At 32.5% G+C, this 26,784-nt stretch overlaps 1 protein-coding gene and 1 non-coding gene across 3 annotated transcripts in view; both read left to right on the forward strand.

The window, feature by feature from the left end:
• GRID2 (glutamate ionotropic receptor delta type subunit 2) overlaps positions 1 to 26,784 on the forward strand; it is a 1,244,993-nt gene that overhangs the window by 592,956 nt on the left and 625,253 nt on the right. The window lies entirely within an intron of this gene.
• LOC112478950 lies at positions 15,150 to 15,268 on the forward strand. The gene has a single exon (XR_003046010.1). It is a non-coding gene; the product is annotated as a 5S ribosomal RNA (ribosomal RNA).

The following is a 26,784-nucleotide window of genomic DNA, read 5'->3' on the forward strand; positions in this document are numbered from 1 at the left end:
TAGGATTTGTGTATATTTCTGTATTTAAATTAAACCTCAATTTTAAAAGAGTACTTTAGTTACTACTAATTCCTTTTTCTGATGTCTGATGTCCTATTCATCTACTAAAACATTGGAATAAAAGTATAAGGATTACATTAATATAACATTATTCTTTGTCAGTGGAGATTAATTTTTATATATATATTTCAATGCAACAAGGAGAAAAAAGAGGAAGAGAAAAAAGAGAAAGCTCTATTTTATCTCTGTGTTGCAGAGAAGTGATAACTAAATGGCAATTGGCTCTATTTGATCCATATTCTACAAGTGTGTATTAGAGCATATTGTGTAATAATAATAATGTGCCCTTCAGCCCAAACTTAGCACACAGTATGCCCTCAATAAATATAATCGATGGATGGATGGAAGGAAGGAAAGAGGAAATAAGGAAGGAAGGGAGCAAGGGAGGGTAGAGAAAGGAAGGAAGGAAGGAGAAAATTTTAACCCGACTACAAAAGCATTTGAAAACATTGGAGTTCTCAGAGTATGTCTGTATAAGAGAAAAGAAATTTCTCCATAAATTTATGCTGAACAAGCAGCCTTTCAGTCAGATACTCTGAGTTTATATTCTTCATGATTTAGTATTAACTTTATTTATATTTATTTATTCTCTGATATATTATAGGCCCCTATATCCTATTCCAGAATTAGTATGATTAGCTGGTAATGTAGTTCTATATAATCAATTATTCCTTTCAACCTGTAGATGTTTCTGATTGTCCCATTTACATTTTCTCATCACAAAATCAAGTTCACTAGTTGTCAACTGGGAATGACACAAATCTTTGCTTAAAGTGAATTTAAGTGATTTAAGTCTACTAATATCAGAAAAGATTTGTATGTAGATCATTGGTTTAGGTGGCTCAATTTGTACCATTTACTAATTATAATATAAAAAATATTTTTTTAAAAAGTTTCTAACATTGAGAATGAACTTACAGTGTAGTAATATGGGGGTTCAAAAACAGTGAGAAATAAGTTTTAAATATAAGCAACATGGTTTAGCTAAGTAACGTGGTTCCAATACAATAGCTTCCCATAGGAGGATTTAGGTAAGCAAGCATTTACTGAACTGTGAAACATGATATCTTATCAAATTATTCTAAATTTATTTTTTAATGTGTATTCCTGGGTTAATTCCCAGTTCTCCAAATTAAAATATTACAGATTTAAAGAGATGGTCCATTTTTAATTATAGAGATGGAGCCATGTTAATTTGGAAAAAAAAATAACATCAAGATATCAATGGTAGTAGTTGTGTTTGAAAACATTCATTACTTAGAAGAGAATGAAAAGTAAGGAATGTGGGTAAAAATTTATTCAAAAAAATTCATTCTGCATTCTCATTTCCTTTTGTTCAGAGAAGTAGTGTAATAGCAAGAAAATAGCTATATATTTGACTAACAAAATGTAAGAAGAAAGTAGTTTTCTCTCTTTTTCCATAATTCCTATCTTCCCTTTCATTAGTTATAATCAATTAGGATTTAATGGGGCTTTATGATCTTAGTTATAATCTGTTTCTGCTTTATTCAAATGCTTTCTGAGATTTGCTTTGTAGCTTAATGTTATTTTTTTATATGTTAAACTCACTATAAAATGATTTATATGGCACATTTGGCCTCATAGTTTACTCTAAGCAGAGAATAACCTATGGCTCATCAAATAATGATTGGTATCTTTGAAGATAAACATGTCTTACCTTTACAAAATCAGGTATACCTACACATGAAATTCTATATCCCAGGCTTGGCTTTATTTCTTATCATCATTTTCCATTTTATAGTGTATGTCAAAAGTCACTAAGTATATTATTAATTTTGAAAATCAGTTCCATTGTATTATATATTGCACAAGTATTTTGAGATTCACTTTAGTGGTACAGAAGTAGAATAGTTTAGAAAATGATACTCATTGTAGAGTTGCAGTGTTAGTGTCTGTGTGTGCGTATTTATGTTTCCCAGCACTCCAATCCCTTGAAAATTAACCTCTAGCTGTCATTTGTCTTTGACAGATCACTGCATCTTGAGTTTTTAATGCTATTTAGATCATATTTTTGAACTCCTAAATTTAAGAATGAATCTTCTAAAATCTGTTTTGACATCTAGTATACTATTTTTAAAAAGAATATATGAAATTGCATTCAAAATTGTATATGTGGTACTAGTCCACAAGACCAAATGAAATGTAATTCATTTATAATTTTACACTTGTATCATTGTACACATTTTAACTTGCTTTCTGTATAGAAGTACAGAGAAAAGACAATGACTTGAAAAATTCACATTTTTCAATAGTCAGGCCATGAAAATGGGAAGGATATTTGTACAGATGTGAGGTACAAATGTTACTCAGAATTGAAAAAATAAAAGGAACGAGTAAGAAAATTTCCTTTTGAACACACATTGGCAAATCACCTGATGAATGCAATCAACAATTTTTTTGTTCTATACATAAAATCATTTTTTTTAGTTCTGGAGTTATCTATGTGGAAGACATACTTTTGTTATAGTGGTAATTTATTTGTTTACATTTGGCTACTATTTACATAGGATGACAGTATTAGCTATTTATCACTAGTTAGAATAGTCGTATAAATTTAGTGTCAGTGTGCCCAGTGTCTTAGTTTTTTTCACTAATGCATATTGGTTAGGCATTCTGTTTTTGACACATTATTACTAACACTAACATTCACAAAATAATTATGGAAGAGAAAATTGAAATAGGATAGCACAGTATCTTAACATACTTAGGAAATAAAAATCAGAGTGAGTAGTTGTATCATTTGTCAAAGAATGAGTGTACTAATGGTTATACTAAATAAAACTCTTTTTCCTGGACTTTACAGAGAATATCCGCAGGTAAGTTTTATTACTCATTCCTACCAGTCTTGCATTTTCACAGTGAGAGTGTTCAGTAATTCAAAACATGTTGATACACTATTATCTTATTTCTGGAGTTGAAAGGAAGATTGGATAAGTGTTAGAATATGTACCAATTTTTACAATGAAATTCAGAGCTTAATAAACTTTTTTCTTTCTATCTTCGAATTATTATTAATGAAGTTAGGTAATAATATATTTAAACATATATGTTAGCTTATATTATTTTGTTAAAAGAAATAGCTAAAGTACGAATTAAAAATATTAACACACAGTTTTTATTTTTCTGTGGTGGATTAATACAAAATTATTTTAAGGAGCACAAAACATGCCTATTAATATGAATTGGAAATTCTAAATCTATATAATCTAAGTAATTATATTATTCATAATATTAAAATAATAATGATGAATGTTTTTAAATTTAGTTACCTCTATTCCACATTTTCCAACTAGGAAAGTATAAGAACCCAAAGCCAATGTAGTATCAATTCACACTTGGAAAAATTTCTGTTACATACCATCTATTTAAAAAAGAGAATCAGGCACTCCTTTAATTTATTCATCCAAAAAAATTCATTAAATACCTATAATTTGCCAAGTATGCTTTTAAGTATGAGAACAATGAATAAATTAGACAAAATCCATGAGCTCATGATGCTTATAATATAGTGAGGAAAATAGGATTCATCAATAAACACGCAAATGTGTAAAAGATAGTTAGCTAATGATAAGCAGTGCCGGTCTTGATAGTGTTTAAAGAAGGCATTTGGAGCAGAATCTTGAATGAACTGAAAGTGTAAAGCCTCCAGAGGGGTTGGGATAAGTGCCCAAGGCACTAGAATGCTTAGTGTCTGCTCGGAACTGCAACACCAGCACTGCTGGAGGAGAGTGAGCAAGTACCAACGCAGTAAGAAATGAGATTGGACAATGTTCCAAAAGGTAGTTTACTTGGAGTCTTTCTAAGGAGAAATGACATGGTGAATCACGTTTTATAAGGCGGACCGTGGAAACTTGGATACTGTGATAGCTTTGTGTATGCAAAGAAAATCTGATTTGGGAATCATTTCTAAAGCAGAACCAATTGCATTTGCTGATAGATTGGATATGAGCATTGAGGGAAAGATAATTTTCTCTCTTGATTTCTAGGGTTTAGGACAGAACAACTCCCAGAGTAAATGGAGGTATCAGGTCAGGTGGAAGGAGTAGTAGGAAATAAAGAATTTAAAAAATATAGTTGAAATAGAATAGGTAGGCAATTGGATGTGGAAGTCAGGGAGACATTTTTAAGAGAAAAATTGTGCCAGATAAAGTTAAATAGTCAAGGAAGACTTTCTTTAAGACTTGTACAATAGGGGATTATTGAAACAAAAGATGGAAAAATTTTTAAACACTGGAGCGAACTACTTGAAAATTACTAGACGACATTAGTGGAGATGTTGGTCAATGTGATTAGGCCATCTGTGTTTGCTAATTCGAAATAAGTCTCCTATCTTCCCACAGAGACTGGGAGGTAGGGACCTTATCTTTTTTGATAAGTTCACTCATGTGGGATATAAAACTGAAGGCAACAATTAAGCAAGACAAACAGAGACTCATAGACACAGACAGCAGTTTAATGGTTGCCAGAGGGAAAGGGAAGGTAGATAAGGGTAAAAGGAGTCAAATATATGGTGACAGAAGGTAACAACTTTGAGTGGTGAATACATAATATAATATACATGTGATGTATTATTAAACTGTATACTTGAAACCTGTATAATTTTATTAAACAATGTCACTCCAATAAATGTAATAACAAACAAACAAACAAACAGAAAAGATTCAAAAGAATGATTCCCAGGTTTTTGAGAAAGAGGTTCCTAACAAATAAAACTGAAGAGAGGCCAGGAGAAGATTTACATCTCAAAGTAGCAGAGAAAGAATTTACAATTGCAAGTGACCTAAAATAAATACTCTAAGAAAAGGGAGGTCAGAGGCTTCTAGGAAGGAAGAAACCGCTTTAAACTTAAGCTGAGGGGAACTTTAGGGCCACCTTAATCACATCCCAATGTTATAGTATACCATATTGTGACAATTTTTGTTTTTTGTGACCCATTCAATTTAAAAAAACTACAAAATCCAAAAAAAGAGGAATATTCACCAGATGAATTTTAATTATAGGCATCTCTCAAACCTTTTCTTAACCATGTATTCTATTCAGCTACCACTCCACATCTCACTCCTCTATCCATCTATACCAGCTCTTTCTAATTTCTCTTCAATCATCTTACAAACATACTTCAATCACACTTTTATACACTCTACCATCAAAACTAATTTTTCTAAGTTATCAAGTGTTTATCATTAAATCCAGTAATCAATTTGCAGTCCTCATCTTAATTACCTGCAATATTTGTACCAATTGATCTCTTCCTCCTTTGTATCATCTCTTTTTTTAATTGACATCCATAATCTACTCTTTTCCAGTTTTCATCTACCTAATTGATCTCTTTTTCTCGTCACCTTTGCTTGTTTCCCCTCAATTCTCTGACCCCTTAATACTGGAGTGCTCTTGACTTAAACTGATCCTGATATACACTTCAGTCTCAGTTTTAAACACCATCATATACTGATAAATCTGACATTTGTGATGCCAGTCATGACCCCAAAATGTCAAGCTCAAATGTCTGCTTATTCCAAATCTCTACATACTTGCTTTAAATCTAAACTTTTGAAGTCCTAAAATGAACTTCTGAGCTATACTCTCTAAACTTGGTCTTCTCAGATCAATTTTAGTAAAGGTAACTATATCCTACTGTTTGCTCAGATTAAAAAAAAAAAATTCTTAAAGTCATCCCAGACTTTACTATTTTCTATCATATACTAAAATATTATGATGCTTTAAAAATCTCATCTAGAATCCGATTATTTCCCAAACCTCCACTACTAATTTCCTGATCCAAAAGTCCATCCTCTCTTTCCTGAATAAAAGAAGTAGCCTCTTAACTGTTTTTTTTTTAAATCCTTTTCCTCCTAATTACATGACCACATGACAACCAGAACAAACTTTGTAAAATGTAAGTCACATCTCTCAGTCATCTGCCTAAATCCCTCAATGGCCTCACTTTTCACTTTGAGTAAAAGCCCAAATTCATAAAATGCCTACAAACCATACATGACTTGCTTTCTGATCTTTTCTCACAATATTCTCTCTTTATATCTTAATATTTTGCCATAGAAACTTCCTAGTTGTTACTCAAGCAAGCCAAGTACTCTCCTAACTTGGAATTTTCAGACTTCCTGTCCTACTGTTTCACTTCCAGCTATCCATATAGCTTTCTCTCCTCCTTCAAGACTCTCCTCCAACAAGTCTATAAGTGGGATCCTCCTTAGCATCTAGATGCACTAGGAATTCTCACATGATTCCAGAACACTTTTTCTTCCTTCAACACTTTATTTTTCAATAATACTTTCACCACCAGACAAATATTTATTCTGCTTATTTATTCATTGTCTATCTCCTACTCTTCATCTTTCCACTAGAGTATATGATCCACGAAGGCAAAAAATATGAATCTCATTCATTATAGTCTCCCTAGCACTTAAAATAGCACTAGTATATAGTTGATGCTTGAAAAGTGCTTGTGGAATGACTGAAGAGAATTCTTAAGGCTGAGCTTTATGTTTGATGAATAATATTTTTTCATTATCTTACATTCATTATTGTTTTTTATTGTCTTCATTTCGTCACTTCTTCTATTAGAAATTGTATCCAAACCCTAGCTCAAATGTTTACTATGTCATTTAAGAATGACAGATTATCTTTTTTAGACCAACTCAAATATTTCAGCCTACCAACCAACTAACTAGTATATACTGTGCAGTTGTCACATGACTGTACTGTTAGTAAACACAGAGTTTTATTGATAAGTCATTTACAAATAATTGAAGGCAAACTTCATAAATCTATTTAAAATTCTGCAATTCTGTCATATAATTTTGAATAAAACACCCAGACATATGATCATATCAACATATTAAATGGCTTCTTGCAGTCTACTGGAAAGCTGTATGGTATGTTCCCTGGACTCCCCATCTATCCTCTTCTTTCCTACTTCTTCACCCTCTGCTACAACTGATTTCAGGTAGGGTGACCTATACGGTCTCACTGAACCGAACATTTAGATGGTCCTATGTTTAGTTTAATGCTTTACTATTACTGTATTGAAATTCTTAATAATTTTTCAAGAAGAGGTCCTCATTTTCATTTTTCATTGGACTTTGAAAATTATGTAGCTATCCCTGCTCTCTGCTCTCACTTAGAGAATCTCCAGGAACAATAACGTATGTAAATGATTCAGTTAAAAAAGAGTGACTTTCAATTTAGGAAGCCCAGAAAAATTATGAAGCCATTATTTAAGGAAAAAATTTATGCACGTAAATATAATTAGACCAGGAGAATAATGAGCTAATACACTTAGTTTATTTTGTGAAGAGATTAACTGAGATGAGTGGAATTTCTCAAAATTTTAAAGTAACATCGTGTTATTAATCTTCATAAATATCACATCCTGAGTTCCCATTAAGTGGAGAGGAAAGCATTTACAGATGATTAAAATGCATGGAGCAAATATATTATAAACTTTCCAAGGAAGCACCAACTCAAAGATTTTAAACTAAGAAAGGGCAAATAGAAATAAAGAGAAACTTTGTTCTTTAAACTTCAAGATATAATTCAAGATTTAGTAACTTCAGATTTTTTTCTCAGATTAAAACCTATCCTTTTCTTTATGAATTATAGCTTTTGTAAATATATTTTCATACAGTAGATTCACTAATATGTGTTGACTTTGAATTTGAAGACATACTGAACGTTTCAAAATGTGGCCTCAGATAACATGAAATCTTTTTTTTCTTCTTATTGGTGCTATGTAGTAATATTACATTGTAATGCTACATGTAATCACTGTATTGTGATGGTATTAATATTAAGTTGTGTTTGTTTTTAAAAACTTCTCTTTACAGCTATAAAGTATCAAAGCATTTAGGTGTTCTTTAATACTAAAATTGTCATCTTTAAAAGGTACAGTATTTATATTTCAAGATGAGAAAGTAAGATTAATGAAAATGTTATTGTTAGAATAAGAAGAAAAATAATAAAATAGGAATAGCAAATTGTGAATAATTATTGTGAATAATTATTTTTCAGAAGAGACCACTGTGTCAATATTTAAAATATTTAACCGGAGTTTCTATTACGTCTGATTGTTCATATGACAAAAAGTGAATTATTAGAAAGATCACTTTAAAAAAATTACCCCACTAATTTTGCCCACTCTTCAAAAAAAGGAGAGAGAGATTAAAAAAAAACTTAACTACAAGTAACTTATCGGATGTTATGGTAAAGAAGGAAAGTGTTTTATTCATGTAACAGGCTGCTCTTTCTTAGAGATGCAGATAAAACTGCATGTGAACTAGCAGCTGCTGTTAGAGCACTGCATGTCCCAGTCTGCTAAGGGAGCACAGCTGGAGAAATGCACAGAGCATTTTCATCCTTAAATCAAGCACAGACTAGGAAGACATTTAATACTACATATGTAATACCATAACTATTGACAAAGTTGTTTCTGTTCTTTCTCCTTTTTCTGCACCCATTTTAAGTTAAGCCTCAATGATTCTTAGAGAGAAGCTTATAAAATACATTTTATGGCATTTAATGGCATTTAATTGTGAATTTTTTGTAATTCAAATTTTTATTTTCTTCGTTCTGTTCTTTTTCTTATCCTTCCCCCTTTTGTTACTGATAGTACCTATCAAGTTCTAGATATTGTTCTAGACCTGTTCTAGATATTGGGGACAATGTGGTGAACGGTTGAGGTCACTTCCCTCATTAAACTAAGCATCTAGTGGGCAAAAACTTTATCTTTCAAGGCCATACTAACATCTATAAACTGACATTTTAATAACAGACATGAAAATTCATAATATGAAAAAATTGCAACATGAAATGAGAGAGAGAAGAGAGGAAGAAAGAGTGGGTGAGAGAAGAAGAGAGGGGTAGGGGAGGGAGAAAACAAGTTTATTTTACCTTTCTTAGATATTTTGGGGAGATGGAAAGGAGGTTGTGGAATTCCCTGCTAAGAGCACTGATTATCGTGGCATTTTAATGACTTTAAAAATCCCGTTACCAGATCTTTTTGTGATCCATTCTGCTATGTATATAATTTAGGATCCACAGTCCTCAGAAAGTCAACTCTCAACAAGTGTTTCCTTGATAGCTATAGTCAGTACCTAACACCATGGACATTTTCCAGAGATCTTGGCTCTAACTAGACTAACTCACTTTAAGAAGAAAAATGCTGACCTTTTCTACCTCTATGAATATCTTAGAACTATTTATATAGTTGCGAAATAGTTCCGTTTGAAAATTTGTCAGTAGATTCTATGTGTTTCAATCTGGGCATAATTCAAGAGTAGTAAGTATTATAAAGAGATAAGCCTACAGCAATATGAGAAATTCCAAGAGTTACAGTGGTTTATAATTCAATAAGGAAGCAGGGAAAGCACAATCTCAGAGAGAGAGAACTTTCTAAAACACCTGTGTGAAAACATATTCAGTTAGACCTTACCGAAACAACCCTGTCGTACCATAGCTCATGATTATGAATACAGGATTATTTTCAGCTAGAGAGTAGCTCTGATCATTTCATCTCATTTATAAGTTATATTTGAAACATGAAAATAAGAGGATTTAGAAGTCAGGATCAAAAACAAAAGATAATTTTAGTCAGTTTATAGAAAGTCTTTGGAAAATAGAAGAGATAGAGCTTAACCAGTCCTCCAGCTTTATCTTGGGTAGGATCACAGGCTTGAATATTAAAATATTAACAAAAGGGTGCTTTTTTTTGATAGTATACTAATAGCTTTTTAAGGAAATAAAAAATGATATTGAAACAAGATTTTAAAGAGCAGCCTAAAAACATTCTCACACATTGTTTTTAAGTAATTATCTCTTGCTTCTTATTATCCTAAGAGATAAAATAGACATTTCTTAACTCTTACTTCTATTGGAAACCATTAATGTTTTCTGTCAGAATGCAAAGAAGCCAACTTTACTTGAGAACTACATTTCTACACAGAAATCCAGTGCAACATTGCACTTAATGTCTACTTTTTTGCAGGTCCAGTCAAAGTTTTGTTTTCTCTCATTAAGGATCTGTCCAAAGAAGAAAAAGTTTTATAATATTTAGGCTGAAAAGATAGAATGTATGCTAAGATAATTTGAAAATAAAATCCCATTTCTCAGAAATGACAAAAATAATTAAGTTATAAGACTAGGCTAGCACTCATGGAATGGGGCACAGCTTACTATAGCCACACTTTCTTTCAGAGAGCAATATGTGCCAGAGTTCAACAGTTCTTTCAGGTATTTCTATCATGAAAGCCACTAGTAGCTTTATTTTTCTTATGAAACATGGCATTGCTATTAACTGACATCACAAAATCTTTAGGACTTGTGTCAAATTAAAATATACATATGTTATCTGGCATTGAATATTTTCACCCAAATATCTGTACCCAGTATCACACACTTTGATTACGACTTGTGCATACTAACTTCCCCCTGTGGAGAGTTGTAGCCAACTGTGATGTTAGAGGGAGCACAGTCCACATAAGACCAACCTTACTTCTGACACCAAGTGCAGATTCAGAATCTTCCCCAAACCACCCTCAGCTTTGATAATTTGCTGAGGACAAATGCCAGATCTCACTTTGCGAAAGACTGCATTAACTGAAGTATGTTCACTCTATTCTGATTGATAAGACCCTATCTGGAGTCATAACTGTCACACATTGAGAAAAGAAAAATAACACGTTTTCAGTAACATTTTACAACAAAGCAAATTTAGACAGGTAAAGAGAAAACTCAAAGGCCAAAAAAAGGATTAGTAGTTTTCAAACTTAGAAAGCAATAATATGCACAGGGCAGTCAGTCTGTCTTGTGTTGTTTCAGAGTTGTTTGTACTTTACGTGTCAGCATGGTATATTTCTAAAACCAAGCTTTGGTGCTACAAAGTTGAGGAATTAAAAACTCAGAATAGTCGTAAACAAGCCAGCAATAGTAATAACCCAATCACTGGCACACAGTGCGGCAATATTTCACTCTGCCTGGGAAAGCTTTCACAGTTGCCGTGTTGCTCATTGAGCATGACTTTTATAATATATGGCTATTTGGCTCGAACTGTTTTCTGTCCTAACTATGCTCTCTTATATACTCACCAAACATGTCTCAGGAAATGTGTGACCTTTATTTATTGCAGGTTTGACATTACATTACATTTCTTATTTTTCCCCTGGGCAAACTCTAACGCACTGAATACCAAGGTACATATCTCAGTCCAATGTTTCAACAGAAAAGATCACCACAGCCCTGCATGCACAGGATATTAAACACACTCTACTTAGAGCATGATGAGAAATGTATCTTTATTCTGGTTTCAGAGTCTCTCTGTGAGAGTTATTCAGTGGAGGATATCTTTCCCTGCCCCTTCATGAAAACATGGCAGGCCCCATGCCTTTTCAGTTTATTCTTAGATAGTATACATTCTTGCAGTCATTTTAGGAACCAATATATTTGCCACTCATTAAAAAATAAAATTTCCAGTACAAGACTAGATCAAAAAATTCTAACTAGATATAACATAATATATTTATTTTCTCTTCAGCTCAGCTCTATGTGTGAAGGAAGGCTGAGCTTTCTCCACTCTTTTCATTCTCATCTCTTTAAGTCTCCCAGAATTGGGGTTGAGGCAGTGGAAGACAGAGTATAAAAATTACTTGAACTAGTTTCCATAATTTGGTTTAATCACTGTATTAGTTATTTAACTTTTATGTAACAATTTATTCCCAAATTTATCAGATTAAAACAACAAATGTTAATTATCTCATAGTTTCAGCAAACTGGGCCTAGCTTCACTTGGTCCGTTAGCTCAAGATCTCTTACAAGTCTGCAATCAAGGTATTGGCTAGATGACTGTCATTTCAAGGCCCAACACGAGGAAAGATTCACCTCCATGCTCATTGCCATGGCTGTTGGCAGGCCTCAAATACTTGCTCACTGAAACAGAAAAATCAGGTCCTTGTCACATTAGTCTTTCCATAGAGCAGCTCAAAAAGTGGCCTCTGGCTTCTCTCACAGCAAGCAAATGAGAGAGGGGAGCCCAAAACAGAAGCCTTGGTCTTGTGATCTAATCTCGAGAGTGACATCCCATCATTCAGCAGTATTCATCAAAAATGATTTATTAGGTTCAGCATATTCTCAACGGGTGGAGATAACACAAGAGCATGAATACTAGGAAATGAGAAAAATCGAAGACCATCTTAGAGATTACTTATCACAATACCTCTGATACCAGAAGCTTTTAAAAGATGATTCTTTGCCTGCTTGTGTACCTTTGTGGGCCTTTGGGAGATTCCTGCCACTGGAGACTTCTCTCCTGTGATTACCTTGACCAAGCAATGAATCTCTGTCTCAGGTGGCCATGTAGATTCCTCCCTTAGTCTCTTAGCCAAGATGTGCTTAATAGCTTTCTTGGAATCTAGGACACCATCTCTCCTCTTAGTAATATATGTCTAGTGCACCAAAAAAAAAAAAAAAAAAAATCGTCTATCTCTCTTATTTCTAGTGTTAGGAGTGCACATTGATTCCAGCAAAGTAACTCTCTACCACATGTGCTGTTAAGATGCACATTTACATACCATGCTTTATAATTTAGTGTGGGTCTTCTAGTCTCCTGTCACCCCCGTGTGCACTCTCTAATCATATCTGTTAATACAACAATCCCTTATTTAAAAAAAAAAAAAACTAACATGTTTTAGTATAAAAACAAATACTCAAGAAAATTCAGTTATATACTTATGTTAATGGAAATCAAAATCATTTTATATATTATCATTGTTTTCAAGGAATAAAATGTTTTTCTTTATTTTTTTCTAATAGTCATAGATAAGGACATTAACCAGTTAAGCCAAATCAGCCAGAATATATAGCAGACAGCTTTTAAATGCCTTTAGCTATCATCAAAATCAAGTAGTGTTTAGCTTTATTTATTACTAATACTTATTTTATATTTCTCTATGGTCTCAAACTATTGAAGAATGTCTGTATTCCTTTAGGCTCTGATTTTTGTGTAGCAGTGTTGAAATTTAACACATTTATAGTATAGGCATGAAATTGTTCTAAATAATAGTAGAAAACTGAAAGTATAAAACTAAAAATTATACTAAATAATAGGTGAAAACTATAAGAAAATAAACAATGTCTCTTCTATCTAAACAGTTGATAACATAAGATAAATTTTACCAATTTAATTAACTAAAGGTAGTAATGAGTAAGGGATATACAGTAGGACAGGTCCAAAGCTTTACATTTACAGATTGTTGGCCCTAAGCTATATATCTCTTCTAGTTATTGTGTAACTTTTGAGTATTTCTTAGTTTTTCAGCACAGTTGATAAAGAGAAGAGATACTAAAATAAAATTATGTTCTTATTTTAATTTGAAGATCAGCACTTATTTAAGGATCTACAAAACACCACATTTCTCTATGACTTAATTTCCCTATTTACATAAGAGAAAGATAGAATTTGATGACCTCTCAAATCTCTACTACTCCTAGAATTCCATAATTGTATTAAGAGTGCTGGAAAAGTTCTTGGAAAGAGAGAAAGAACAAAAGAAGTACACTTATGAACTCTTTTCATAAAGGTTATTCAGGCATTGAAGAAAAGATCACTAACAATAAAAGCAGTAACTAATAATGATAAAGATTTTGAATGGTACAGTCTAAAATTTGAAAGGTAATAATGGGCCCAGATAGTGACAGCAAATCTGAGACATGACTTTGGCCTTGAAGTTTGGTAAGATTCTAACAAAACATGTTAGAAATAGTGTTGTTTTCCTATTCCTCTCATTCACACTATATCAACATAAAGAGCACGCGATTATCAACAGCTAGAATAATTAGACCTAAACTCGTTAGAATGTGAATAGTTTTAACTCTTCTGGTTAACTATGATAATGTATTTTCACTTGATTGACTGGCCAATTTGTGTATTTTAACAACAAAAATTTAGAGCACTATTATTACGAGAATGAGCACTTTTGAAATATTACATGTATAAAATTTTTATGATTGTTCAACTTCATTTCTTTTTAGAAAGTTTCAGTTGTATTTGTTATGAAATTTTAAGTAATTTTTGAGGTTGATATAGCTTTGGTAGCTGTATGGTTGGTTATATTTTTCTGGTTATGTTTATGAGGGTTTCCAGCGGGTCAGAAATATTGTAAGAGATGATATGAAAAATCTGAAACAGTGAAATAAGGGTAGAAAACTAATGGTAGAGATTTCAAAATTCAGAACAAAAATCAGGCTTCACATAATAGAAGTTAAAAGTTTGAAATAATAGATAATTTTCATTTTTGAGTGAATGAGATATTATTAGTGAAGGGATTTAAAAGTTTGACATCACCTTGATGAATTCAAGGTAATTTAAATTAGCAACCTGATTTTGTCAGCATGCTGAAAGTGTGTCATTCAGTGGGAAACTCAAGTTAACTAAACTCTCAGAGAACTATGTATAAATCATAGTGTAGAGATGCTGTTTTGGATAACTTGTAAGACACCGCTTAGATATTTTCTCATGATTCATTTTTCAGAAGACAAACTCACATTTTTGACTGATATTCCTTCTTTGCACATGTGAATACCATTAATTAGAATAATATCAAATGTCATTGGTTTAGAAGCCCTTCTAGCTCTAGAAATTGACTTTGTAGATTTATGACTTAAACCATTGATTTCTAGTTTAAGTAAGAGAAACTTTAACCCATTTCCCATTTAGAAAAAGAAAGTGCAGCTTGCTGTCAGTGTTAATTTAATTTTACATAAACACGCTCTTTTAGGATGAAGCAAATCTGACTGGTTTTCAATATGAAAATAGAATTTAATAATTTTTAAATATTTTTAATAATTTTTAATAATTTAAATAATTTTTATGTGGTAAATTTCAAAGCATGGAGCAACATAAAGTAGAACATCTAAGATTTGACGTTTTCAGCAATTGAGAATTACTATATTTTGTACATGGAAATACCACTATTAAAACCAGAATGTTTTAAATAGAATATCATTTGTTTCCAAAGACTATCGATATATTAGAGCGATGCAAAAATAATAATAAAAGCAATGTCTATGGCCATACCACCCTGAACAAACTCGATCCCATCTGATCTCAGAAGCTAAGCAGGGTCGGGCCTGGTTAGTACTTGGATGGGAGACCACCGAGGAAGACCAGGTGCTGTAGGCATAAAAAATAAAAAATAAGGGATTGTAAGCTGACAAGGTCCTTGCAATCTGTGAGGTCAACCAAGGGTTGCCTCGCCTAAAAAAAAAAGATAAAAACTGATAATAAAATTAAAGTGTTTCATAGGGGTAAGGTTAGGACTGTAATTCTTGAGATATCCCAAGGTAAACACTGTAGCCCCAAGTGCTGCCAGCAAATGTTTCTCGGGGCATATGGAAAATAGATTAATTTTTAAAAGGAATCTCCCAGATATCAGTTGCTATGTACAAACCTAATTCATGTTTTAAATGATGGCAGTATGAATGTCATATTTTTTTCAAAAAAAATGCTATTGTTTTCAGAAATCATGGAAAAGATCATATTTTCATGTAATCAGTAATGGCATATCTGAATTGATATTTCTATTATCAAAAATTCTAATGTGTTAAGAATTATGCTCAATAGACCAAAGTAACTGTATGGAATTATGGAATTTATTTAGAGAAACTCTATCATTATATATGTTTAATAATTTAAAAATCTTGATTTATCTAACTCTACTACATGTCTAAAATTATTTTCATATTTAAAATATAATTAAAGTTAAAGTGAAAAAATTGTGTTTTCCAAATCTGATAATGATTTCAATTTGAAACCTAAAAGGAGAGATTCTGAAAATTCATCAAGAAAAAATATATCCAATAAATAAGGAAAAGTTTAATTAGATGCTGGGGACAATAATATGTTCAAGAGAACATAATAACATACATTCAAGAGACTTACAGGTATAAATAAGATATAAATGATAGTTAATTAAAAGGAATCTCTATTTCTTCAGAAGTATGAGAAATGCTATATGGAATTATTTGTGTTTATAACTTTCTTCCTTTTAGCTGAATATTTTCTGTACCTCATTCCCCTTTTGGACATATGAAATGACTACAAAATTTTATCATATATAGAAATATATTTCATCCATTTTTTTAGGGAAAACATGATACCTGTTTAACAAGTTGTTTGCAATGGTTCATATGATTTTGTCATGAGGAAATAGTATATACATATAAAGTAAGAGAAATCACATTTTTAACAATTATTTTTTAACCCATCAATGTTCTGTTGTGAACAAACCATTTATTTCCCTCCCCATGAAAGAGATCATGACATAACTTCCCATTTATCCCCAAACTACACTAGACATTAGGCCAAGTAGCTACTTTTGGCAGAAGAGCAAGTAGGCAACAGAGGCCATTCTTACTAATTGCTGCAATGATACAGATATGGGATTGTGAGGGCCTGTTTTAGCTGCCAATTAGAAAGGAAGGAACATACCTTACAGGGATGAGAAATGAAATGATAATAATGAGTGTCTGATAACAAGAGATAATAATAAGCACCCATCACAGCAAACAATCCCTTTCTCTTTTTCAGAGACTGTTAATGAATAATGTTAGCTGGCGTAATAGACTTAGGTGCAATGACTAATGTTCTCTTACATAAATTTATTGAAAATGAATTAAGGATTTGACAATTAGGTGTTTTTTAATGACTTTCAAGATCGTTTAAATATTAAATTGCAGGTTTTGTAGCTCAGAGTTAAGTGATTTTTAAAATTTAGTATTTACTTATTGAACTTCTAACATATACTGAGTACAGTTAACATATATAAATTAAAAGAGACAATCTACGCCCTCAGTAAACTTACAGTCCATAAGAGAGAGAGAGAGACAGACACAGAAATGGTGCAATCCATCATATAAAAGCATTACACAAAAGGCGAAAAGATAGCAAAGAGTTAGGAACTATATAAGCAATCCTGAGAGGGTAAGGAAGGCTTCAGACTATGCTTGAGCCCTCCCTAAAAAAAGAAATGTAAACTTACCTCTCATATAAAAGATGGAAGAGCATTGGTTCCAGGAAAAGTAACAGCAAGTTCATAGAACACATAAAAGGCTCACATAAAAGAGCATGGTATACTTTGTTGGAGATGAAGTTTAAAATGAGGAATGATGTGAAAAAAGACCAGACATGTAATTGGAATCTGCTCATCACATGTGTGTGAGTGAAAGAAAATTCTACTGTCCCTATTCTTCAGTAACTCATAGTTTATAAGAAAACTTCACATAAAAAAGTGATAGCATGAAAGGAATATTCTTAATTTTCAGTGTTATTTAGGTAACCTAGGAAACCAATAGGTACTTCCCCCTCTTAAACCTTAGTCCTCAAAACTTGCCTCCCAAAATGAGCCTCTTGTATTTACATGGAAAAAGTTTTGCTGAGTTCAGATAAAATGTCTGAACTTGGCCTCTTTTGTATCTCTGTTATTAGACATTGTACAATTTTCAAGAATAGAAGCTTAGAAATAAACGTTGGTATAGCTTTGATTAATATCAAGTAACTGGTATATTACATTTGAAAAGAATGGGCTATAGATGAGATAAAGTCTTTTTACTAAAGAAATCATTTTTCTTACCAAAAATACTTAGCTACAAGTTCCCATTGTCCTTTAGGTTTGGAAAAGAGACCTTTCAGAACTTCTTTCAACTAAAAGAAAGAAGAAATCCTGTGAAAAACATGTAGAATAGGCATTATAAAAAATACATGCTCAAATTGATCTATGGTGAATCTACAGTGATATTTGATTTTTGTATCATCTATATTAATGTTGAAAAATCAAAGAGAAAAATTGGAAGATTTGTTGTTCCTGTTGCTTAAGCATCTTTGATCATCCTGTTTAATTAACAATACTCCATTGTATCACAGTAGTTCAAAAGTTCTATTTGTTAACTTCACTTTGTATTGAGAATCTTCTACTGTGCACTGTACACTGTCCCGGGTCTTTCTCATTACTCACTCCAGCCTTACAGACCAAGAGAACATTCTACAAATGGTTTCTGCCTACCAGTTTTTCTCATACATACCTTGTATACCATTGCTTCTTGTATATACTTCATTTTCTGAAAATAGGTTGGGTCTTTTTACAAGGTGCAGTACTGATCATTTAAATGTATTCAAACCCTAATCATGTTGATGATAACCTTGTGTGAGCCCCAGGGCATTTCTTATCACAGCAAGGTATTATTAGCGTCATGAAAAGTTAGAATATACAGCATATATCCTAAAGATTCACATTAGTAGCTTCCTGGGCCCCAGTTGTGTCATGTCTTCAGGACACTTGTCAAATAATTTAAAGAGATGCTAATGAAAATTGTGAGAAAATAGCTAATAACTGAAGCACGTGCACTTTCTTACTTTATAGTTATTGAGAGACAGTATTTGTTGCTTCCAGTTTCCTGGGTTATATTTTTCTGTGGTCCACGAAGGTGGTACAGTAGTAATATTTTTGTGATGCTGCTGCTCATAAGACACTATACACAAGCGAAAGAGAGACATTGCAGATTTGATTATGTCTAATGTTTATGCATATTCGCAGATACTTGTCATAACTGTAAGGCCTCACACATAGTCCCACAGAAATACCTAAACTAATAAGGTGATTATAATGCTTCACACTAGTGTCTAGTTGGCCTTTGTCCATGTGCCCTCCTTACCTTTGGCTTCACCTTTTTCCTCCTAGCACCTCTAGCTTTAGCATCCCTATTACATCTGCTCTTATGTTGTCTGTTTTGTTTTCCCCAAGTTCATGGATTTACTCCTTCATATGTAACAATGGTTCAAAACTTCTATTTATTAACTCCAATTTGGACTTAGAATCTTCTGCTGTGCACTATTCACTGTCCCGGTTCTCATTTCTCACTCCAGCCTTACAGATCAGGAGACCATTAAACAAATGGTTTCCACCTACCAATTTACTATCTGAAATATTATTCTCTTATATTTGTTTTTTTCACTTTCAATGCGTATGTGTTTATGTAGACTTTCTGAGGAAATGAAGACCATTAAAATAACTCCATGCCATGAGTAGTTATTTCCTAAGCCAAGAATTTCTTAATGACCGAATGTTTTAGAATTTAGTATGATACCAGTAAAATAAAAGAATTGAGCAAGCTTAATTCCTCAATGTCTTAGAAAAATATGTTTTAATTGATAAAAAATGACAATAAAAGTTACAAACACATGGAAAATGCTCGGAAGTCTTACAAAATATAAGGTAGACAGTAGAAAAGGCACTGCATGTTCGAATCCATGTAATAAACAATCATTGTCACAAACTTTATATAAGTAAATAACATTTTTTTATAACTGTCAAAAACTCTTCTAATATTTGCAGTTTCATACATGTTTTTCTCTTTCTTTCCCTCATGATATTACATCTTTTCCACATTGAAGCCATGACCAATGATGACTAATAACAATCTCTGCCAGTCATTCTTTATGTATCTAGCTTTCGTAATAAAAATGCCAGGATTCCCCACTGAATTTCTTTTAAAGTTCAGATTTTTCTTTTACCTAAAATATAATGCAGAGTGAGAGAAATAGTGAAAGATTCCAAGGTAAAAAAATGAGTGCTGAAGGAATTTCAACAGATGATACTCATACCATCTTAGAGCTTAGAAAGTTTATAGAAACATATTTAAATATTTACAACAATTATATAAATTATGTGCAAGATCCTTTTTAGTTTCTGAAAGAGTATTCTGAGGAATTGCCCTATATTAGTATTTTAATCAGAGTAGCATTCAATAAGAACGATCTATTGATTTTCCCCACTTTTTCTATGAGGAAACACCTTCTCATCTCCAAGGTTCATCCCTCATTGACAAGTGATATTTCTGAATCCGATTTATTTAGAATACACCATGATAGCATTTTCACACTATATTATGTCATTTTGCTTTGCCTATTTGCCTTAAGACTTGTAATGGAATCTGTTAAAAATTGTCTAAGTATAAAATAAATACCTGTGAGCCCATACTGATATAAGTAAATGACTAAATAAATTAATAAATGGGAGAGAAGAGACAAATTTCCCAAATACTTTCATTGCTACTTCACCTTCAGGGAGAGAGAGCATAACTCCTCACTCCTGTCTGCTGCACATAGTGTCTGCCTTTCAAATTCTAAAGTAGGGAAAAGAATAATTTTACAGTAGAGAAACTTAACAAACATTATCTCAGGCAGGTGATCAACACAGATATCAGTGGTCATAAATCATGTTAGTAGTATGTACGCTTAATAGAATGATATGATGTGATGAAAATGGCGCTTCACCTCTCTGGCCTTCCTTTCAATTACCAATAACCAAGAAGCCTTACCATGAGAAAAACAACAGAGAAATTCCAGTAGTTAGGTATTCTACAAAATACATGACCAGTATTCTTCAAATCTGTCATAGTTATCCAAAATAAGGAATGCCTGGGAACCGTCACAGTCAAGAGAAGCCTAAAGAGACATGGCAACTAAATGTAGTTTGGTACCCTGGTTGAGATCCTGAAACACAAAAGGGACATTAAGTAAAACCTAAGGAAATCTAAATAAACTGTTTAGTTAAAAATAATGGGTCAATATTGGTTCATTAATCATTAGAACAAATGTATCATACTAATGTAAGATGATAATAATAGGGTAAAACTGAGTGTGGGATATGTGAGAACTCTATATACTATCTCCTTAAAATTTCTGTATATCTAAGGCTGTTTGAAAAAATTAAGTTTTTTTTTTTTAAAAGACAAAGTAATTTGTTACATATATATCATTAGATTTGGACTATAGCACTGTTGTGCCATCCAGTTAGTGTACTCTTACAAGGAACAATGACAGCAATAATTCATGAAATCTTCACCCCACTTCAAAACCAATTAAAATTGTTACACTTGATATAGAGTTATAGTAATAAACTTAATCAATATAAACAATATTTAACATTAGTTCAGTGTTGTTACAGGAAAAAAAAAAATGACTTTTTCCCCAATAGTCAAGTCCTACTTTAAATCATTCAGATGAGTGCAGAAACCATAATTTATGATGATTTCTAATGCCAATCAAACTTTATGGGTAATCCCAGTTGGCTATTCTACTTTCTCTCCTAGGACATGCAGATGTACCATTAAAAAATAAAAATAAAAAACTCTGATCTGTCGTAAAGAGAAAATAAGACTCTGGAACCAAAGACTTCTCTAATCCAATTCAGAGAAGAAGTTCTGGAAGTTGAGGCTCCAGTAAAAGAAAAGGAGTAAAATTTTTTAAACTGGAAGTCAAAGCTTTGAAATATGCTGAGAATACCTAGGCTTTTCAGTAAGGAGTCTTTGCTCAATATGTTAGGTGCCCCACTCAGGATGATGGTGTCCCTGTCGTTTCCAGTAGGTCATGAGCGCACCACTCAGTTGGCTATAAGCTCAGGTCAAGATTCAATATTTGAGTTCCAGATAGTCTCTTTTCTAAATTTTTGGCTTATATAAGAAGCACTTGCCTTCATTTTATAAGCAAGAAAGAAGTTTCTGTCCTTTCTTTTGTACCTAACACTTTTCTGCTCTAACATACCTATCTCTTTCAAGTTTCTATAGTTTTCCCTCTGTTTTTCAGTGAGTCTACCAGTAGGCCTAGAGTATCTAAGTTAGGGATCAGTCCCTTCTCTATGGGACTTCCTGAACAAATTCCTATTTGTGACAAGCCACTGGCTTCTGGAAATCATGGTTGGTTGACATGATACTTAAAAGTGAAAGGTGACCCCTTTCAGAAAAGCCTCCCCCGTCACCAAAACAATGGTCTATGTGAAAATCTGTAGAAAATTTTTTTTGGCCACTTATAAACTTTTCCAACTAAGAGAGACATAGGAGAGAGGAATTACAACTTACAGCAAGGTAAGCAGGAGAAGAGAAAGCAAAGCCCTTGGATGAGACTTAGGCTGCATTTGATTATGGAGAAACATAGTCAGGGATCTGAGATTTAGGCAGCCTTGATATTTCCTTATCTGGAGCATATTTTTATCTGAATACAGTTAAGAAGAAATAGGAAGAAAATTTTGATCCACCAGCATCTGATATGATGGGAAAAACCCAAACTTACTGAGAGACATGTTAAATAAGGCCCATGAGTTTATTAAAAGGCCTCGATCTCCTTAGAGGCTACTGGTTTCAGAGACAGCTCTAGCATTCTAAAGTAGGACACAACATCTGGTTGAAGATCTCTGTATTACAAGACAAATTAAACAGAGCAACATCTCTAATAATAATTTTGAAAACACTAAAATGGTGGGATTAAATGCTCTGCAAAATTATCATGGGATGAGTTCTTTTTAATTTTGCATTAAATTAGCAAAGTACATAAAATTATTGTTCTGTTTTTAAAATCAGTAATACTTAAAGTAGAAAACAAAAATATAGGGAATGTCAGAATAATACATGAATAGTGTGGTTTTGCCACCTAAAAACAGCCTCATTTAGTTATTTAACAAATAAAAAACTCATAAAAATAAATATTAAATTATCTAGTTCATATATATACTTAATTCCAAAATAATAAAAGATCACAATTTTTATACATTTTATTTTGATTCCCTGATTTCCTTACTCTTTTATCAATTGCAGTTCAAAATATCGTTTCGTTGATTTGTACTTTATTAGTATAAAATTAACAAATGAGAATCTGAAAATACTCTAAAAAAGATCAACATGTTAAATTAACATTTTGAACACAAAATTTGTCCAGAGACAAAAGTCCTCAGTAAAATAATTAACTATGCATTTATTACAAAGAAAATGAAATATTTATCTTTTTGTAATTATCTCAAGGTAACTATGGGAAATAACAAATATTTATGACATTAAATGGTAAAATTAAAAATATTTTCATTCAATATTTCTTTGCTCACTAATATAAAGATATGTGCTTCTTTTACATTTTATTTTGTATCAAATTTATTGAGGTGACATTGGTTAATAAAATTATACAGATTTCACATGTATAATGCTAAAATACATCATCTGTATATTGCATTGTGCATTCACCACTCAGTCACATTTCCTTCCATCACCATGTATTTGACCTCCTTTACTCTTATCTACTTCTCCCTACTCCTTTCTCTGTAGTAACCACTAAACTGTTGTCTGTGAGATTTTGTTTGTTTATCCTGTTTGTTGCTTTCAGTTTTACATCGCACATATGAGTGAAATCATATGGTTCTCAACTTTTTCTGACTTATTTTATTTAACATGATTATCTCAAGATTTACTCATGTCGCAAATGACAGTAGTTCATCTTTTCATATATATATATGTACACACACACACACACACACACACACACACACACACACACACACCCCACATCTTCTTTATCCAATCATCTATTGAAGAACACTGCAGTTTTTTCCACATCTTGGCCATTGTAAGAATGGCTGTTATCAACAAGACAAGTAACAACAAGTATTGGAGAGATTGTGTGGAAAAAGAAATCTCCACACACTGCTGGTGGGAATGTAAATTGGTACAGCCACTATAAAAACATTATGGAGGTTCCTTAAAAAAATGAGAATAGAATTACCATATGACCCAGCAATCCCCCTTCTGGGTATCTGTCCCTAAAATTTGAAAACATTTATCCGTAAAGATATATGCACTGATATTCGTAATATTTTCTTAAGTAATAGGACAAACACATGCCCAAAGGTAGTATTTCAAAACTGTACAGCCTTACTTGGTAAAGTTCTCCATTTCCACAGAGTTCTTGTCTTTTTGTTTTATACTATGGTTATCACTAATAATTACTGTTCTATCTCTTCCTATATTACAATTGGTAGAATAAATTTCTGTGAACATAAAAAAGCCAAGGGTAAGTGACATTTTATATCAAAGTGCATCTTTTCTAAAAGTACATTGCATGATTTCAACAAATTATACTATACTAAGTAATTTTGTCCTTTTATCTTAATCTTGTCGTAGAACAGAAATATGCATTTATTATTTTCTGAAAGCAGAGAGACTATTACTAAAAACAAAAATTGTCTATATGGTCTTTGTAACTAATGTATACAGCCTTACAAATTGCAGAAGTTCAAGATGGTAGTGGCGTCTTCATTTAATATTCTTGCAATAACCAGTGAACCATTAAATAAATGTTTCTGAAATCCTGATATCTCCTCTTATTCTTTTTTTTTTAATTAAAGCTGCAGAGAAGCATTGATTGAAATGTCTTTTATCCTTGTACTGCTTTTAAAAAAATTTTTACCTCAGCCTTCTATACTCCTCCTTAATCATGAATGCAAATAAAATTCAAAGTGTAATCAGCAGCTGCTGAAAGAGAGCACTGAGCAAACTGGGTTGCCATGGGAACTGTGAAGTCAGTCCTTGACCAGACAAAGAATAATACCTGATGTGTGTGTATGGAGTGTGTATGTGTGTGTGTGTGTGTGTGTGCAGATGCTTAACAACAATTTACAAAGAATAACTGAAAATATGTCAAGGTTTTTTCCCCCAGCTAAATTGTTCATTTTTAGATATTTAGGTTAAAGGTGAATGAATAAATTCAGTTATTGCCTTAAATTAGTAGGAGTTTGCTTCTCATTTGAGTCTAGATAGTCCTATACTGGATGAAGCTACAGGTATGAAAATATTAGACCAGAACTGGACACCATAAATATTGAATGTCTTCTTTGCAAATGAATAAACAATTAATGTAATTATTTGGCCTATTATTTCTGTCATTATCCTTGCCTTCACTTCTCAAACAGGCATTGCAACATTTTAATTTTATTTTCTCTTGGGAAAGAATTATCTCCTGCTCTAAGCTGCCAGGGGAAAGTGTTGTTAAGCTTTTAAAATGTTGAATATAAAGGTCATATCACTAAGCGATTTTCAGCTTTGAGTAAACATATTCTGAAGAAATGGTGCTCCACATCACTCTTAAGCAACAAATGTAGTTTTAAACTGACTGCCGTCGTCTTTGAGTATCTTAATTTGGCGTTAGTAATGGCCATTGCTGGCAATCATATCATTAGAATCTGTTAAAGGACTTTAGTAAAACTTATTAATAAGTCTGTATAAAAAATACAGTTGAATTCTGTGGCTTTAGGGCTGTTCTATGTTGTCAATATCTGAGGAGAGAAAAACATTCTTGATTAATAAGAAATTAAAGCAGTTGTCATTACTGAGTTTAAGTTTGGAACACCTGGACAGATCATATACCACTTGCCAAAGGCATAGGGAAAGTTTGTCATCTTTCCTTTCTATCACCTTTGCCAAGAGGCAAAGATTCTACCATTCTTTTTGTACATATTACTTCCTGCCTGGAAAGTGTCCCTTTTTATCGGGTGCTCTCTTCATCAACCGTGCAAGATAGGTCATTGTAATTCTCTCAGCTTTATAGTCAAGATAACGTAAGTATAGAAGTTCAGCAACTTGTCTAAGATTGCTGAACAAGTTATTGACAGGGGAGAAATTAGAATTTACTTCTGAGTGGTTTGAGTTTCAAAGGTTTTACTTTTCTCCCTGCCTTGATAAATTTGGACTTAGGAATAGGTGTTAGCAAGAAGGTTGCTAATTGAAGTTAGTAGAATATAGAAATGGCATTCCTATAAGGATATAATCTAAAATGCTTCAGTAAAATCATGTGTTCTGCCTGACTAACAAAGACAGTGAATGTGGTTAGCAATTCATTTACCCTTTTTTTTTCTGAGTTTTTTTATACATCCAGTTTTTCTTTTCCTGTCATTTTGCAGTGTACCTTTTTGTTACATCCATCACTTTCCCTGATCTTGTTTCAAAGCAATCATTGCAAATGCATTTTGTTCTAATTGTTTCAACCTGGCAATGGTATTAAAGATGGCAAAGAATTGTTCTTACCTAGAAAATAAATATTTTATTTCATCAGAGTCTTTAACAAATATACCTATTTTTGATGTCTTAATTTACAGGATAGTTTAATTTCTTTGGAATTGTATCATTATATTAAAAACACTTTTAAATATTTAAAATAGTTTTAAAATTACTATGATGATGGAACTTAAATCATTTTGGCCAAGTTTCTCATCTGGGTACATTCTTACTCTATTCATCACTGCATCTGCTTCATGGAGAGTGTAACTGTTGATAGTGCAGTTACATATTAATTGATATGTATTGCAATATAGAATTACATTTCTTTTAATGTTCAAGTTAATATGATTCTGAGCTTGATCCTCTGAATTATAAAATCAGTTCTTCTCCTGGGCTTCTCCTCATGAGATATTCCAGAGAAACTCCAGGACCGTTTCTTCATTCCAAAGGGTTTAGTCTCAGTTTCTATCCTGGAATGTCTCATTGGTCAGCCTAAGTATTCCATTCTTCCCACTGTTGCTGCAGTTAATCAGCACTGACTTCACAGGGTCACTCATTAAATCCAGGGCTGTTTTGGAAGTGTGGAAATAATGCTCATTAACCTTTGTATTTCCACTTCCTTACAGCAGTATCTCACATTTTTGGTTCAAAGGAAGTAGCATCAGCTGTAATTGGTGGAAGGAAAGAGCCTTCCTACCAAAATTCTATAGGTAGCAAAATAAGCTCCTCCCATTGTAGTATCACAAAAGGTGAATTGTATAGCAATAGGCATGTTGAGTAGAATCTAATTGTTCCCACTGTTCAACTGGCCCTCAAGGCTATATATAT

Source organism: Pteropus alecto, unplaced genomic scaffold, assembly GCF_000325575.1.
Source record: "Pteropus alecto unplaced genomic scaffold, ASM32557v1 scaffold63, whole genome shotgun sequence".
Classification (NCBI taxonomy): Eukaryota; Metazoa; Chordata; class Mammalia; order Chiroptera; family Pteropodidae; genus Pteropus; species Pteropus alecto.